Source organism: Sylvia atricapilla, chromosome 8 (assembly GCF_009819655.1).
Source record: "Sylvia atricapilla isolate bSylAtr1 chromosome 8, bSylAtr1.pri, whole genome shotgun sequence".
NCBI classification, from domain to species: Eukaryota; Metazoa; Chordata; class Aves; order Passeriformes; family Sylviidae; genus Sylvia; species Sylvia atricapilla.
Genome location: NC_089147.1, coordinates 16,950,169 through 16,968,679, shown reverse-complemented (window position 1 = coordinate 16,968,679; position 18,511 = coordinate 16,950,169).

Below are 18,511 nucleotides of genomic sequence, written 5' to 3'. Positions count from 1 at the left end.
GGATATATGCCAAGGAACATCAGTTCTGTGACAGTGCAATGCCTGGGGCTCCTGTCCCGTGAGGTATGCAGGTCACCTGGCTGAAATGAATACAGCAACTCAGGTGCTTCAAGTACAACATGTCCATAAATGCTTCACCAAATCGAGACCTATCTTGGGTGTTGTTTATATCATTAGCATCATTAGCATGCTGCATTCCTGACATTGACCTTTCAAGGTGTCTCTCCTCTGAACTATCCCCCAGTAATTCGAGCACATCCAAACTTGTCTTCTAGTGCCCATCATGCCTATGCCCTCCCTTTCCCTGAAATGAAGCTGGCCATCAGGTGGTTTCTTTACCACTCAGAATATATATGACATTACAGGATGAGTCCCTAAACTAAAATAGAGTATGTGCTAGCAACACAACCTTTCAGAACATTTTTTTTCCAAACTTAAGTACAGCAACGCTATCATTCCCCCCCTAGTGGTATGTTCTGAATCACTCTGCCAGGCTTTTTTTTCACTGCAGTTTTGTCCTCCTGCAAAATGTCTCTGACAAGAGGCAGCTCTGGCTTTTTCCTGTATTCTAACAGCTTACCTCAATCTGTTCAATTCTCTGATTTTTATTTAGGAGATTGCCTTGAAATCCAAAACCCTAACAGGATGGCTACATTGAATGCTTCTAGTTTAGTGGAAAGAGATCACAGCAGAGACCTGATGCAGGAAAAGAAATATAGATGTTTGCTTTTAGAACAAAAACTGTTTAAGAAACGGTGAACTTCCTCTGGACTCGTTTTTTGGTGGTGTTTTTTTTTTTTTTAACAGCTTTTGATATATAAAACTGACTCAGCAGAATCTAATGTGGAAGCTTTAAGTGGATAGATCTTCCTCTGCAAATGGTACATAAATCCAGACCCAGAGTAGCTTTACAGGAAACCTCAGTGCTCTGAGGGGAAACAGAAACCAAGTTCTCATGAGTACTGAAACTCCATAGTTTATTAATCTTTAAAGCATCTCATCCATGATGACTAAAATAATAATAAAGAATAGAATAGTCTTTGATTATCCCAAGTTTTTATTTTAAAACAGTGGCACCCAGAAACCCACTTTAACCAAAGGCTGGGACCTAAATTGACCTAACAGTAAATGCTTTCAAGCTAAATGTCATGTAAACAAAGGCAACACTGTTGAAATAGCAGAAATGCACCAGTTTGTATCAGCTAAGACTCTTGGCTTATCACTATGGCTTAATATTGGAGGGGGAAGTAGTATAATGAGCTTGTAACCTTGTACTGGATGGTAACCACTCAATTGCCTTTCATCAAGTGATTTCTCGTTAAGGTGGTAATAGCACATGGTCAGTGGGCGATGTGTAACAGGAATCTGAAAAACTCTTGCCACTCCACTGAAGGATAAGGGCAGAGCAATCATCTGCAAGGTGTGAGGCAACTGGATATTGTCACAAAAATCCTTCGCAGAGAAAACACGAAAGGACAGTAGGCTCACCATGACAGGGAGAAAACTGTGGCACACCCTGTTCCCTGCTACCAAAATGGAACTGTCTGACTAGAGTAAAGAATGTTTGTAATTAATTTTTCCAAGTGATTAATGGTAGAGTGAAAGTATCATGTGTGATAAAAATGATATTGCCACCTCCCGTCAAGTGTGTGACTACCATGTTTTCAATGGTGTCACTGCTCAATTTTATCTTACATTTTCCAGCTCTCTGCCCTTGGCTCTGTTCATGCACCCATAGATATTGCCCTTGCATGCCACTGTGCCTGTGTCCTTTTCCTGCTGGTAAGTAAGTAAAGGTATGAAAAAATCAGCTGCTGAGGGGTGGTTATGCACCTAAGAGGTTATTGAGCCAGCAAACTGTTCCACATGTGTGCAGTCAAAGATAAATTCGTTACCAAGGTACACAGAAGAAGCAGTAACCCACTGGCTACTCCTCCTGAATGTGTTAGTGTGTAATGCCTTGTTTATTTTGCAGTGCATGTGCACCCAGCACACCTTACATATCCAAATGCAACAGAGCAGTATATATATAGTTGCATATTGCAAAAAAAATGCATTTATTTCCTCCTCTTTCTTTTTAGCTGTTAGTTTTCCATAAAAGACAGGAATCACTTTTTTTTTTTTTTTTTTTCGTCTAACATAGACTCTTCAGTACTTCTGTCAATAAGTTAACTGATTTGGGAATGAGTTAATTATGATATGATAATTATACCACTCATGCTCTAACTTTTTCAACATAGCAATATATATGTCTGCCTGTTTTTTCTAAAGTGGTCAGGGAATTGCTACATCATCTGATTAGAAATTACTTATCAATGTGTATTTTTGTGTCTAAAACTGCTAAAAGGAAGTACGTTGTCTTCTCAGAGGGAAAAAAAAAAATTTTTTTTAAACCTAGGAATATTAAGCTAGTCAAGTACACAATTAGAATGTAAGAAATTATTCAATTAAAAGATGAGGCTCATTTTTCCATTTTTTCAGATTGTCATTGAGGAAACAAAAAATTCATAGCCTAACAGTTGCTGCTCTGACCAATAGAGATCTCTGGTGACAAAAAACTCAAACCAGCAATGAGTCAATAGTTGCATCACTTCAGAGAAGTGTAAAAAAAAAAAGCCTCTTCAAATTACATAAGGGTTGGGGATTACACATACCAGAAAAAAATGCAACAGTGATTTCTGTTTGAAAACAAGGCATTTGGATGTATCTGAGCTTTATCACAATGGCATTTCTACAACACACGAAAATAGCAATTCATCTTAATGGATCTCAGCTAACGAGCAAGCACAGCAAAACACATCAGAAGTGTTGTTATCTGTGCTCAGATGGGTTTATCTCTTGGCTGCTTGCCTTTCTAGTTAGCAATATAGCTCAGGGTCCTGCTGCTCCAGCACACCTGTGCTGATGCTGTTCATGTAACCTCTGACTACATTTGTGTGAGGTAGATGATGTACATTATTCCCTCAGCTACTGCAAAAAGGCTTTTTTGTGAAAATGTGGAGTTGTCTTAAAGGTTTCTACTGTTCAGAAATACTCCAGAACAACTCCAAGTCAGGCAGAAAAGGGAAAGTGCTTAGAGAACAGTGAGTGCCTGCCTGCAAATCCTGGCCACCTGAGTCACGATCCAGCATTGACCACTTGCTCTGCAGTAAAGCGTGATACAACTTAGGAGAATTCATCTTCACTCTAGAGAAGCTGTGGCATCTTTAAATTTTATTTTTATTTAGAATTTTACATTGTCTAACTTGAAGCCTCCAGTCACTGAATCTTGGTAAGGCTTTGTGTAAAAGCTCCTTATGTACTCCCTCTCATCCCAGTATTGAATGCCCTTTTTTCTCTGCAAGTGTAAGAGGCTGCTATAGTTTTGTGTGATAGAAATGGTGCATAGCATGCCCAGGACAAAATCCAGGTCCTAGCTGTCCTTCACTCCACTTCCATAGCAAAATCAGCAGCTCAGAAGGCACTGGAGAGCTCCACTGGGCAGCAGTGCAAGACTTCACAGGCTGCAGCTGAGGAAGTGATGGTCACCTGCAACTAGTTGCTTCTATTTTAGGAATTCCACTTTGCAAAGGTGGTGAGTTTCGTGTGGAGCTCTTAACAACAATTACCAAATAGTGTCCAGCAATTGATTCTCCCTGTAGCCTTACATTAGAGCATATGTTGAAGTAGTTATCCAACAGTATTCCCAAATCCCTCTCCAGGCAGAGTCAACCAAATAACATTCCTTCCAAGGGAAGATTTTGGAAAGCCATCCAGTCCAAGTTTCTGCTTCAAACAAGGCCAAAATTGAATTCAGGTAAGGTTGTTCCAGGCTTCAATCTGCTCAGGTCTTAAAAACCTCCAGGGAAAGAGATTTCATAACATCCCAGGACATCCTGATCCAATGTCTGATTGTCCTCATAGCAATTTATTTTTCCTTATATATAATTGAAACTTCCCCATTTTCAGTTTATGATCACAGTGTCTCATTCTCTTCCCACAAACCTCGGTAAAGAGCCTGGCTCTGCTTTCTTTGTTACCTCCTCCTAGGCTGTTTTTACTTTTCCTGAAACCTTGTCTTCTCCAGGCTGGACAAGTTCAGGTCTCCCAGCCGTTTCTTACACCGTGAGTGCTCCAGTCCCCAACCATCTTGGGACTGATTTTACATCATTGTTTGGACACGTGATGAAAATACTAAACGATGTTGTACCAGGAACTGATCCTTGTGGGAATCTGCTGGAAATAGTTCCACTCGTTACTCTCACCACTTTGCAATCTGTCAGTGAGCCAACTTTGATTCTTCCGAAGTGCATCCTTTTAATTCCATACAATGCATGCTTTTTAATCATACCAACATATATCATGAAATGAAATGCCTTTGGCAAGACCCAAGTAAACTGCATTAACATGAATGCTACTCTCAACCAGACCTTTCATTCTGCAAAAAGACATTCAGAAAAGATTTGCTTTGCATCTAGCCCCACAGATTGGCATCCGTTTCATGTAACTTGTCTGATTCTGTCTTGATAAAGCTTTGGTTAATTCTTCCCTCTGGTTTCCCAGAACTGAGTCAGGTCAGCCAGCCTGCTGTTAACTGTTTCATCAGTTTCAGCCAGTCAAAACCTCTTGGGAGCTAAGAAAAAGAGAAAAGGAGCTTCTCTGCTTTACTGGGACTTAAGCGAGTCTGTGGATACAGATATCCTTGGATACAGCCCAAGTGAATGCTCTGCCTGAGGGAGATTCCTGCTTCTTGTGAATAAAAGGGAATCAAGGTGATAAAGAACTGGATTTTGCTTTAAAATATAAGGATGTTTTCATAAGACATTGATTTTGTAATCTCTCAGCAAAACAGTAGTGTGTCACAACTCTTATAAGACATGCACTCAGGCAGCCTGTCTCTTTCTCATTTACTGGAATCATGCCCACTATAATGTTAGAAGCAGCTTGAGGAGAATTTTAAAATCAAAATCACCTGGAAAAAAATAACCCATTCATGTTTTTATTTTGGGGAGAGAGGGTTGATTGTTTCGGGTTTCGTTTTTGCACTTAACATTTTGCAATTAAAATCTAAATGCGTAAATCTGCTTCACATTAAATTTGCTAAAAAGCTATTTCTCCTCTTCCTTGAGCTTTCATTGGCAGTAAGATATCATTAGATTTTTATCCAAGCTATGTTTAACAAATATCTCCTTTGATTCCAATAATACCAGCAAGGGTGGAAAAGCATTGATGCAAATTTGGAATTACATTGCATCATATGTTGGTCATCCTCTTGGGGTAGAGGATAGATAATTCAGTGACTGCAAATAGGATAAGAATATATTTTTTCTCTTTTTTTTGTCAGTTTATTATAGATATATATCATATATTAAAAAAGAAGTTTGAGTTTCATTTTAGAGAAGAGAGTAAGTAAAACACCAACAGAAAAAGAAAAAAAAAGAGGCAAGCAAAAAAACCCAAACCTTTTCCTCTAAAATTTCTCTATAATCAGAGAAAAATTTATGTCTGTGATGAATTTGGATAAAAGCTTTGTGTGTTTCTGTAACACAGAAATTTTGCAGGAGTCTGTTGTGAAACTGGCACGGGGTTTCTGTATTCTATTTCATTTCAAGCTCGGAAAGCGTAGGGAGTGCATGCAAAAGGAGGAAAGAGGAGTGAAGTATCTAAGTTGGTTTCTCTGGTGTGCAAACTGCAATGTATTCATCTGCAGACACTATTTTTAGGAAGTTGCTATTTCACAAAGGAAAATACTAAAAATCTCCCCCATAGCTCTTTTGTCTCAGCAAAGACACATTCACAGCCAGTTGGATAAGGAGACCATACCCAGGGTAGGATAAGGGATAGGCCTTTTCCCCAATAACTCTTTTGTTTACCAAAGGAGCTAGAGAGGTGACTAGGCTGTGACCAGGACCAGCCAGCTCTTCCTGAAGCTCTGCCCATATCTAATTCACATACCCTGTGAGAAATTTGCTATGGGGTCTGCTTCTTTTTTCACATTTTTTCCAACTCTCTGTGTGGCAAAGACAGTGTAGGCATAGGCTGTTCTCACTCTAAAATCATAGAAATAGCAGAAAAATCCTTCTTTTTCCTCCCTCTAGGGCATTGATAGAGAGGATGCAGGATGGCATTAATCCAAATTAAACACTAAATTTCACGGTGAAGAAGCATAAAAACAAATACATACTTTACTTTTTCTCATGGATATGAGGGAAAAAAATTAAGAAACTGAGACACTGAAGGGCATTGTCATTTATCAGTGCCCACTTTTTCAGATGGCCAAAGGTTATGGCTGAGTGACCACAGGAGTGAATACATTCCCAGAGGTTCCTGCGCAAATGGCAATGAAGAGGCCACTGCTTGCTCTGACACTTAGATTCAGACCACTGGGTTGTCTTTATTTGAAGTGAGTGGCCAGTAAGTTCTGTTGAGTAACATGGGTAATTATGTTTTCATATGGTGGTGTGTGATGAGGAAGGGAAAAGGCATTGCTTTCCCCCTAAGCAGCATGAGTCAGAGAACTAGTTTGAAGGAAACAAGAAATCACCAAGGGCTTTGCCAAGAAACTGCAGCTTGTGAGACATAGCACAGTTTGGCTAGTTATTTTGTTTTCTTCATACAGCCTCTCTGCAATTCTTAGTTTTGGCAGAAAGTGGAAAAGAAATATTGAAACACTGGATGTCTAAATTCCACTGGGCTCCTGGCTTTCCTGAAGCAAGGAAGTGTTGGGCATCTCTGACTGACTCCAACTTTGGCTGAATTCCAGCTCAAAGAGGTATGGAAAAACTTTTTTCTTTTCTTTTTCAATATTCTTAAGCCTTATTTGTCAAAGGCCAAACACACGGTTGCAGTCTGAACTTTCAGGTTGGCATGTACTGGCTCAGAATGCCAGACTGCTGAGATTAGAGCTGGGTACAGGTGAATCTGTGATTATCCTTGCAATTTCCTTTTGGCCTTTCCTCTTTTAGTGTTCGATCACAGAAATCAGTAGAAATATTTTTCTTGTCTTTTGGGGGAAAAAATTCACTGGAGACATATATGACATTTGTCACCTCCTGTCAGAAATCCCTACAGGTGACCTAGAGACTTGCACAGAAGAGATGTTGCTTTGATCAAAAGCCAGTCAATCAACAAATCAGGAGCAAGAGAAAAACTATATTCCAAAAAGAGCCAAAATAATAATAATAATAATAATAATAATAATAATAATAATAATAATAATAATAATAATAATAACTAATACTAATAATAAAATGCAAATATAAGTAATATTAATAATACAAAAAATACTAATAATACAAAATAATAGTACTGACATGTGTTTTGAACATCTACCCAGCACTAAGACCACTACAGCTCTATTCTGTGTCCAGCAATGGTCATTTGATTTTTGAGGGCTACTGTTACGTGCAGCCTCTATCCCAGAAGCACAGGGACTCCATACACAGATTCTGTAATGCCACTTTTAGGAAAACTTGAAGAAATGAATCCCAACAGTATTCATCTTTGCTTCCCTCAGCTTCATGACTGAGATTTCGTGGAAACCTGTACAGCTTAGCGCTGATGAGACTGGGAATTGTGCTCTTTTCACTAAGGATTTTTAAGGCAGGAGGAGCACCACATTCTATTTCAACTATGGATTATTGATGAGAGGACAAAAGCATCTTTTCATCAGCTCAGTGGAAGGAGCTCTCAAGGCATTACAGCATAATTCACAGTAACACAGTGCTACCTTCAGCCTGTTGAACCAAACAAATTAATCCCAAGTAAAACATTAGATCCCTCAGCACTAAATAATTGAGAAAGTCAAGTCTACCACTACAAGCACTTTGCAAGTGCAGAGGCCTTTCAACTTAGGAATTTGTGCAACCAGAAACTTGTCTAGGAAAATGTTAAATTTTAACCTTCAGATGAAAAACATAAGGCCATGGTGCCCAATTTGAATTTTACTGTCTGAACAATTTTTTGGAAATGAGGAATAGTCATGTGAATGTGATTTTTTCAATGACAGAATTTCTAGACAACTGCACCATTAAAATGCTCAGATTTGATTTTCCTTGAATCAAGGAGCTGCAAATAGTTCTGTGGTCCCAGTCACTGAAGAATGCATGTTGGGGTGGCTGCTTTTCTGCTCCTGAAGGGAAACAGCCATAATGCATTTTTCCATGCTAGCTCTAAGCTAACAAAAAAAGAAAAAAAGGGCAACTTTTACACTTAGTATAACATGATGAAAGCATATTCACATTTGTAGCAACTTATGACTTTTTTGCCTAATTTTCTATTGACTTTTCAAAGAACTACTTTTTTTTACTAAGCTGCATAAGCAACAGTACACATGCTCATTATGTTCTTGGGTAAGATATTATTCTAGACAATAGATGAAAGCAAATCAAATTTTGTTTTTCTCTTTTTACAAGTTGGTAAATACTTAGCAATCAATCCAAGAGAAACAGCACCCTTACTGTTTGGGTTATCTCTTTATGGTTTTGCTGCAGTATGTCACCTAGTTTTTCTGAGATTTATACCACCTGCACCCAAAGCCCATGGCCCCCACCAGAACTTTTGAAAACAATGATTGCGTATTTATTTGGTGGCTGGTGGTAACAGAATGAGGACATTGAAAAAGCTGTCTTTTTCCCTGGGTGCCAGAAGTAATCTATAAATAAAACTAGGGGAAAAAAAGTAGTACCTTGAATATGGGGTTAAAATGTAATTTTATTTGCTTTTAATTACAGCTGTACATTTGAGAAGAGCACTTTTTAATCTCTTACCAAAGCATTCTATTTTTCTTTGATCTAACTATAATTTACTGAGTGCAGTTGCCACCAGCATCTGTAATCCTTCTTAAAATCCCTCTATGCATTCCACTTTCTTGCAGACTGGCCTTTTTCTGTCCATCACGGTGCACGTATTCTCCTTTCTGTTTATATGTGCATCTTCCATTTGTCTCCATTGGGATTAGAGGCACTCACATACAAATGAGTAGTCCTTTGAAGTGTATGTTTCCTTCGTATTTTGTTTCATATGATCATTAATTAATATGATTATTTGCCATTCAGGAGATTTCAGAAAGGCATTAGAATGGGGGATGGAAAAAACCACAAACATTTTCTTGTTTGTTACTGTCTAGGAATAATGGCAGGGACATGCAGCAGCTTTTCTAGATATAGCAGCACTCTATCACTGAGTGATAGAGTTTCATTGGCATCCTTATGACATTTTTATGTAAGGAAAAACTAAAATGGAAATTTTGAAAATGTAAAATGTTGTCTCTGTCACCTGTAAATGCCTAGGTAAGTGGTTTTAGTACTTCGAAGCGATCCCAAAGCTGTTTTGTACACTCAGCAAAGTCCTGCTCTTCCTCACACACAAGGCATCTTGCATTGATGGACTGTCCCAAAATCACTGACTTGGCACAGAAACCCTCCAGTGAAGCGTACCCTTCTCAAAATGGTATCTAATACACCCTGAGAATACAGTACCCATTTCTTACTGAAAATGAAACCAAGCAGAGTGGGCTGTAGCAAGTACTTAGCCATCAGAAATCACAAGGGGATTAGACACCAACTCAGAAACAGAATCATGAAACTTGCAGACTCTTGGTCTGAGTTTTAATTACTAAGTTACAGATGGGTGAAGTCAGTCCATGTGGTGCCTATAGATTTTTTTTTTAAACTATAAGCCTAAAAATACAAAACTGAGCAGATTAATATTTTAGATTTTCATGCTTCCAACATTCCATTCTAGCAAACAATTCAAAGGTTTTGGAATGAAATGGTAACTTTTCTCTGTGTATTTTAGAATTTTACATCTATTTCTCTTTCCAGGTAGTATAGGTTTCAATTCATAACTTGTATGAGTTGAAATCTGTTGCCCAAAATCCATAGTCTCCTGAGGTGTCAAAATTGACTTTGAAGCTTCCCCAATAATCAGCTCTTACCTTCAAGCAGCTAGAACCCAGTTGACTGAAGTTAAAATGTCCAAAACAAAGATGAAGCTTACAGAAGAAGCCCTTGACCTATTCCATTGCAATGTAAGAGCACCATCAGTTAAAAAGAGAAATCCCAAAATCATAGCTTAGTCTGCCTTTTGAAAACCCAGTAACCACAAAATGCCTTCAGCATTTTACAGAAGGTTGTGCCATAGTTGTACTGGACTTGACCCTGGTTGCCTCAGTTCTCTGAAGATGAAAACCAACAATTTCACCCTCTCTTTGACCAGCACACAGCAAATTGATCTCATTTTTGTCCTGCTGGCTGTGTGCTGTCAGCCAGTGAGACGGTTCTTCAAGAACTGTCACATGGAAGAGAGCATCCATATGGAAATCATCCCTAGATGCAATAAAATCACCACAAACCACCACGTTGAAGTGCACAATTTGTGCCAAGACTTTTCACTTCTCTTTCAGGGCAGTATTTTCCTAAGTCAACTAAACACAAAACCTCAACCACAGGACATCCCAGCTGACAAGGACAAGTTAGTAATAGCAGTCCTGCTCGCAGGAAAGAAAATGAAACTTCCCTGAAGTTTCACAAAGTGCTTCGTGCTCTAAGCATAGATTAGTTTCCACAATCATCTTTTCCCATCTTGCAAGGACAGTTGCCTGTGAGATTTCTGCTGGGCTGAACTATCTTTGCAGAGTTATCTTTGAACTTAGAAACTTCCTCACTCATTAAGATGGCTTTAGCACAAGGGATGAAAGGGAATAGCTCCTAATAGTATCTTTTAAGAAATGACAGGATATATTTATTAGTCATAATGGTGGTGAGAAAGAGGAGCCAAGTAACTGTCAGAAGTATCAGGGAGAAGTGGAAAAACTCATCTCCTGCGAGGAGCTGAACATGGAGCTACAAACAGACTTCTTGATCAGAGCAAGTGCCACACCAACTCCACAGCCTCTGGAGCTGCAAGTTCATGGAGCCCCTAAGACCAGGGAAAACATGTAGAGTCAGAAGTTTGCAGGGTTTTGGCTGGGGACTAAACCTCAGCAGCTGTTGACTCTCCCTTCTACTGTGTCTGCACAGAGAACGCAAGACCTTCATGCTAAAAATTATTCCCAGTTGCAGCTGCTAGATATTCATAACAAATGTCTAATGGCTAAAATTGTGTGCTGTGGACCGTGTCAGCTTTCATGTCATATGGGGACAATTGTGTATTCTCCACTGTGGCTGGGATGTGTCATCCTAGCATCATCTGGAGCTGTACTCCTAGACCAGGAACTGCTGTCACTGAGCAGTAAGTTCAGACCCCTGCTGATGCTTTCATTGTATCAAGTTACTGTTTTCTAACATTGTAGATATACCAGAACTGAGTGGCTGCCACTGTGTCTCGCTGCAAGAGAGAAAGTGTAACTGTAGTAGCCCTGTCTATGAATTACATTCGAATCAGGTTTGATTCCAGGTTACAGCAGGACAAGGGACATGCGCATCCCATTCCAGAGTGTTGGCAAGTTTGTGCTTCCAAAGGCAGTGTGCCTTCTGTGCTGATGTTGGGTATCACCAGGAGGAAATACAAGGAGGATTATTCTGTTGATGAATGGAGGTGGGTGAACTGCTGCTGACCAACATGAAGTTTCTGCTGGATTGCTCTGAAATGGCTTTCTTCAGAATCACAGAATCTCTGAATATTCTGAGGTGGAAGGGACCCACAAGGAACACTGAGTCCAACTCTGACATGAATGGCCCATGCAGGGATTGAACCATGACTTTAGCATTATTAGCACCATGCTCCAACCAGCTGAGCTTCAACTAATCCAGAGTCAGTCTTTTGGGAAGAACACGCCTTTCTACCGGTTTACACTGAAGAACTAACCTGAAATAGAATTTCCATGAACCAGTCAATTTTCCAGCCCCCAGAATCTAGCAATCTTATGAAAAATCTTCTATTTGTTAAGATACAATGAGGTGCCACAAACAGCCTGAGGAGATGCAAAGCACAGAGGAACTACTGCAATGTGTAGGGGTGCAGTGCCAGCCAGTGACCTCACACACCAGAGCTGGTAAGGACACACACTGCACCAGCTCTGTGTGGGCTCCGGTGCTTTCAGGGCACTTTGCTTCTGACACAGCTCATTATATGTCCTGTTCAAACACATCCTGGGTATGCTGGACTTAGGGAAAATACCTGGAACAATTCTGTTGTGTGCACAACAGCTTGTCTGTGTTCAACAGCCAAATAACCAGAGGTTTCCCTTTGAAGTGGTGGGTTGCATATTGCCATCCTGAATCAGTGGAATTGGTGCATCTGATAATCATATGTGATTATCTGTCTATTTCCAGCTCTAAATCTAGATTTGACAGACGGAGATTGGAACTCAGGGCCAAAGGCTCAGACAGAAGAGAAGGAAACAACACTTATTTCTTTGCTTTGTAAGAGAAAAAGCACAGAGCCCAGTGCCTTTCCTGTGGAAGGATGGGACACCTTGCATTAGATGCTATTATCCTGTAACAGGTTTTGGGATTATTTTTGAAATGACAAAAAACAACCTCATGAGTTCTTTCTTGTTTAGAGCACAACTGTTCTCACAAAATAAATCCAGCAACAAAGGGGAGTGGCAGGGAGAGATGGATGGTATTTGGCTTCACTAACAGTCTAGTCAGATGAAAATATCCCCCTATATCTGACCCTCAGGGTGTGTTGCTGGTCAAGTGGAGCCAAGTTGCATAATGTTCAGCCAAGAGAGCAGCAATTTTGGCCTGATGAGGAGTTGAGGGTGAGATTTCTTACACCATATTTGTGTGTATGGAATCAGTTTAAAGGGGCATTGAAGTATCTGTTATCATGTAAGTAAATGGCCTCACCCTGAAATGCACTGGGCTCTCCTGCCTGGTGCTGGTCACTGCACTCCTGTGGGAGTTAGAGCTGGGAGCTTTGGATATCTTAGGGTTTGCCTCATACAGAGTGTGATGTACTGGACCCTGCTGACAAACCCTCCTCCTCCCCTGCAGTTTAATTTTAGGATTTGGCACTGATGTGTATTTTGTATCTTCTTTTGTCATCACACACATAAATTACAGTAGAATTCTTACAGAGATGAGGGATAAAAGTCCTTTTTTGAGTAGTTTTGCCAAGCTAAGAGAACCTTTTCTCATGCAAAGCAGAAAAATAGTGTCTGTCCCACAGGAAAACCAAAAGTTAGCAGAACATTGAGTCAGTAATGCCTCTTCCCCTTTCTCTGTTGTGCATCCTCCCTCTTGATTAATTAACTAACTTAAATTTTCACTTTATAATGAAGCAATCCCTGAAAACATTATGTTTTTTAACATTTGCAAGAATCTTGTCTCTGAGTTTGACTTGGATTTTGTTGAAGAAAATTATCTTAGAAAACTATTGGATTCAATCTATCACTTCATTGATCTGGATTTCTAAATTCACTTACAAGTGTTACAGAAGAGCATCAAATATTTTAAGGAGCATTTTAGCTCAAATTCACCCTCTGAGCTGCCAAGAAATAAACAGATTACGTGAAATGATGCAGCTGAGAAGGGAGAAATAACTATAATGACTAGCAAATTCAGGAACTTGTTCAGAATTTAAATATATAGGTTTTGGCTTTCGTGTACATGAGATGAATCCTTCCCAGTCCCTCTAATGGTGGCATTGTGTCTGCACCTAGGAGTGTCATAAACAGATCATAACAAAAAAATCATTCAAAATCACATTTCTTAAAATGGCAGTCACAATATGATGTACCATGAATGCCATTATACTAAAAATAAGAGGAATGGTGATGATTTGTATTAAATGCACATGTATACTTTGCTGTTTCCTATAGCTCTACTATTCCTTCAGTGTATCTTTTATACCCTTTCTTAAAAGACAGTGAAAGTGAATATCTAATTGATAACCTCTAATCTTCATACTGTATTCTATCATATTGAGCTGTTCCTGAAATAAATCCCTCTAGTTTTTTATGTTATTTGTATTCTCCAAATCCCACCCACGTAATTGGAAGCTTTTGTGGCATAGTATGTGTGTTCGTATCACAACACAAAAGAGAGCTATCCACAGGCTGCAGAACTGTGGGGCATTCATTTACATAAGGTAGGAACTTATAAATCACAAGATACTTCTCTATGATAGTATAATTTAATGTAATTTATTCACATTCATCCAATATCTTCTTAAAGCAATTGGAAACACTTCCATTTGCTTATTGTATTTTCAATAAATGAATTTATTAGAATATTAGAAGACATTTATCAAGTAAGCCTTTTTTTTTTACCAGAAAAATGCCCATTACAGCTCACAGATAGTTAAAACTACAACAATCTTTATAAAGAATCATTAACTGTGTTCTTTTGTTTTAAATCCCAGCCATCCCTGTGCTCTGCTAGCAAACTGTGCTGAACCAGGTGTTCCTACTAAGGACCAGGGACCAGCTGACCTTCTGGCAGGTAGCTCATAAGAGAGGAGAGGAGACCAGACATCTCCACTGAGAAGGCAAGCAGGAGTGGCAGCTTTAGGTGATACCAGACTCCTTTTTAGCCCTGAAATGAGGTAAGTGCTGCCTTTATTTTGGGCTACTGTTGAGAGAGATATGCTTGCTTTGTTTACACTGATATGCTGCAGTCTGTTTACTGTGTTTAATTGTCATTTATAATGTGCCTCACAGGAGCTGTGCTTTGAGATTATTGCCTCTGTGATCTGAGATGTTTTGTAAAAGTTTAGACTTCTGTTTGGGTGTTTGGAATTTGTTCTTCAACTAGCTGCCTTTCCCCTGGCTGACTGAAAGAAAAAAAAGGTGGTGTCTTCACCAACTTCTATGATTTTGTAGTTGAAGCTGTTTGCTTGGCTTCTAAGAGTTCCCTAATGTTTAGGACAGAAGAAAATTCAGAAGAGGGGTTGGGTATAGCACCTGTTTCCCTGCAGAGTAGTGAGAAAGGAGATAAGACATTAACAGAAACCTGAAGTTTGTGTGATGGACTACTTGTTGCTCTTCTGCAGCAGCAATTTCTTGAGGGGGATGAAGGAAAAAAAATCCCATGTTTGCTTTTTTTGATGGATCTGTCTTTTTCTGCTACAGCCTTTTAAAAGAAAGAAATCTGAAAGAAAAAAACCTTGAAGGTTCAGATGGGTAATCTAATATTTGCCAAAATACCATAACCTCTCCTCCCTTAAAAACCTGCTGTAAATCTGAGTTCATTAGACCCCTTGTTTCAGCTTTGATCCCGGTTCCTCCCCTCAGGCTGCAGAACAGCTGAACTAAGAAACCACTGAGGCATGGGGGCTGCCCTGAGACCTCCTACTTCTTGCAAGATATCTATGAAAATTACTGCCAGGTATTCCAGGGAGGGGGAAAGGAAAGGGTGTTGGATGCTTTGAAAATGTCTTGAATGTCTTGAAATATTCCCAGGCTCCCATATGCAGGGAAGGGTTTGGATGGAGTGGGGCACGGAGGAGCTCTGCAGCTGCCCCCATGTGCCCTCTGCTCTAAGGGCTGCATCTACACTCATGGTCAGGTCCTGGAGGCAGCAGGTCCCTCTGTTCCTGTTCCTTTGGGAGAGGCCAGCAGTTGTTTCTGGAAAGTGCCTGCTGGCATCAAGCTGTGTTTTGACTGGGAGTACTCCAATATCTGCCTTAATGCTTATTCATAGGTAGTCAGGAGCAGGAAAACCATGTTTAGTCAAGTTGCCAAACACAGCATATGTGAAGAAGTTTGATTGTTGTAGATGTTTCTCCCTTTTGATCTTGCTACTTCTCCAGAGTCAGAGGGCTCTCTTCAGTCTCTGCTTCTCTGTGGCCACCAGCAGGTCTTTGCCAAAAGCCTGACTTTATTAATGACTTTTCTGAGGGACCACAGGCCTACAGACAGGGTAGGGGACTGAGTGCCTTGTAGCCATGATGGTGCATTGTGACTTACCTTCCCCCTGAAATGTTTAAAAACATCATGAATTGTTTTGTGCCTCCTGTACCTGTATCCTGTGGCACCCAGAGCAGATGAGCTGGATGACTAAATTGTGCTTGGCTGCAGATAACAGCCAGAGCCTTCCTGTGACCATCCAGCAGAGCTAACTCTCTCCAGCTCCTTGTTACAGGCACCCCTGTGCAGACACTAATTGTTCCTTTCCTGTCCCCTGGCAGCAGCGAGGCTGCAGAGGAATAATGCACAGCAAATGGTTTGACTCATGCACACCTTTAGCCTCTCTGCTCAGCAATGAGACCTGCATTCGCACATCAGCTTACGGAGGAATGATTTCCATAGCAACAGCCAGGATATGTGGGATAGTATGAATGCTGCCTTGGAGAGCATGTAAAGCACCTTCTTAAGAAATAACTGACTACACAGGCTCTAAAAAAAAAACCCACCACTCACAGTTGGCTATGTGAAGGGAGTGTTGTGCAATTTTTTTGTTTATTTTTATTGTTGTAAAAAATTATTTTCATGAGGTTTTTTAATATATCACTTTTTTTTAAATAAGTTACTTAAAGAATTTGAAAGGGTAAAGAGAATGGCAGATTTCTGGTTTATATAAACTGTTAGTGGATGCAGAAAGCATGGAAAGATCTGTGGTAATTCTTCAGCGAACAGAGGGAATTTAATATGCTGAGTGAAGGCCTGATAGGGAGTTACCTGAGGCAAGCACCAAGGGGAAGGGAAGAATGACTGCTCCATTGACTGAGGGGCAAGGAAGCAGGATCAGCTGGTGGTCCCTTTAAGGAACAGGTTTTGTAGTTATTACTGTGGGGCAGACTTTCTGTTACCAAAAGACACGGAGGCAATGCTCTAGTACTTGGATAGGTAGAGAAACAAGATGGGAAAAATACGTGAAGGTATGAAAACCATTTAAGTCTTGGTTACATGCAAATGTATTTCTTCCCCTCACTGCTGTTCTCCTGGTTCTTTCCCGCTTTGTTTTGGGGTTTTTGGGGTTTTTTTGGGTGGGGGGAGAGAGGTTTGCTGTACAGCTCCCTGTGTTCACAAACACATAGCCCAGTACCTGGACACCCCCCAGCCTTCTCTGGGGAATGTGGCAGACAAGTGTGTTGGCTTCTGTAGGGTCAGATGTGTTCCTGCTTCAGGAGGGTTTGCCCCTTCCTTGGCCCTCTCACATGGGGGGAGATGTGTCCCTGGGCACACATCTGCAGTGAGCTCTGTGGTGCCAGCTCTGGTTACCTGGATACAAACAGCTCTGCCTTTCCGAATGGCATGAGACTGGAAGGAATTGCTTCAGCTCGTTATAGGTGGAATGAATAAAAGCAACAAGGCTGATTTCATCACTTCCTTAGTAAGGTGATATGTAATCAACAGTGTGTGCTGCACTGCAGCACAAGTATCTTAAAAATAAACAGTTTTGGAATGGGAAAATTTCTTCACATTTCAGAAGTTAAACAGATTAAATCAAATTTTTGAAACAGCTAAAACCATTGGAAATCTTCAATCTTGCCCTTTAGCTGGGTGCTGCAGACAGCAAATTCCATATGCTACTGGATTCCTACCCCTTCCATGCATTAAGAGGTCAGGATGAGTTTGCACAGCCCATCTACCTAGATCTTTTTTTAACCTTTTGCTAAATAATTACTATTCCTAAAAGGTTTACTTGTTGATTCATACAACCAGCTAATATTTTGTCCACCTGGTACTTTTTCAGTGAGAAGGGCAGTGTGGGGACAGTGACAACTGGCTGTGGTTCTGTATGACCCTTTATGCCTGTAAAGCAGCACCCAAAAGATTGCCTGGACCCTCATATTAGCAACTTCCCTTTGGAAATACATGTGCTGTAGCTCTGGCACTTGTCCTGAGCAGGGTTCTTAAATCTGTGTTTTCATATGGCAGCAAAGAGCAGGGCTGTGACATTTTTCCTGACGGTGGAGCTGGGAATGGCAAGCCCTGCCTGCAGAGGTCAATAATGGTGGGTTATCCCACAGTGTCTGTTGCTATGGGGTTTAGATCTCAGGAACAAAGCAAGCTATTTTCTTTTAATGAGTATCGTGTACTTCCAGCTTATGCTTTAATAGGATTAAACAGTCTCGGCATGGCCTTGGCAAGGTTGCACATACTCTAGGGCAGGGGAGTCTAGACTCACCCCTTTGATGCTGGCATGTGAGGAGTGTGGCTCTGTGGGCATCCTGGCCGGTGTGGTGGGGCTCAATCCAGCCCTAGAACACACTGCCTTTGTCTGGCATTGGCTTAATGCCCTGTATGCATGTATGTAGCTGCTAACATGGATTCTAAAAAGGCAAGAGATGAGCTGGAATACTGCATGTACTGATGTAAACATTGTAGTGAGGGATGTACTTCTCTCTAAACACAATTGGGCTGGAGCTTTTAGTAGATCAACGCCATCTCCTTCTGCAGGAGTCTTTCCCTCCTCCTTTTTTTCTGTCTTCAGTTCTTTCCTCTGTAATGACTTGGCCATATAGAGACATTCAATGTCTAACCCAGTGTGACCATCTGAGTGCCCTTGTTTATAGGGTTGCTTATTCCAGGTTGATGCCTTGCAAAGGAAGCTGAGAGTCTGAACCAGAATGGGATGACAGCCACAGGTTCTTACACTTGGTGTAAGCAGCAAGTTTCACTCTGGGAGCAGGGGGT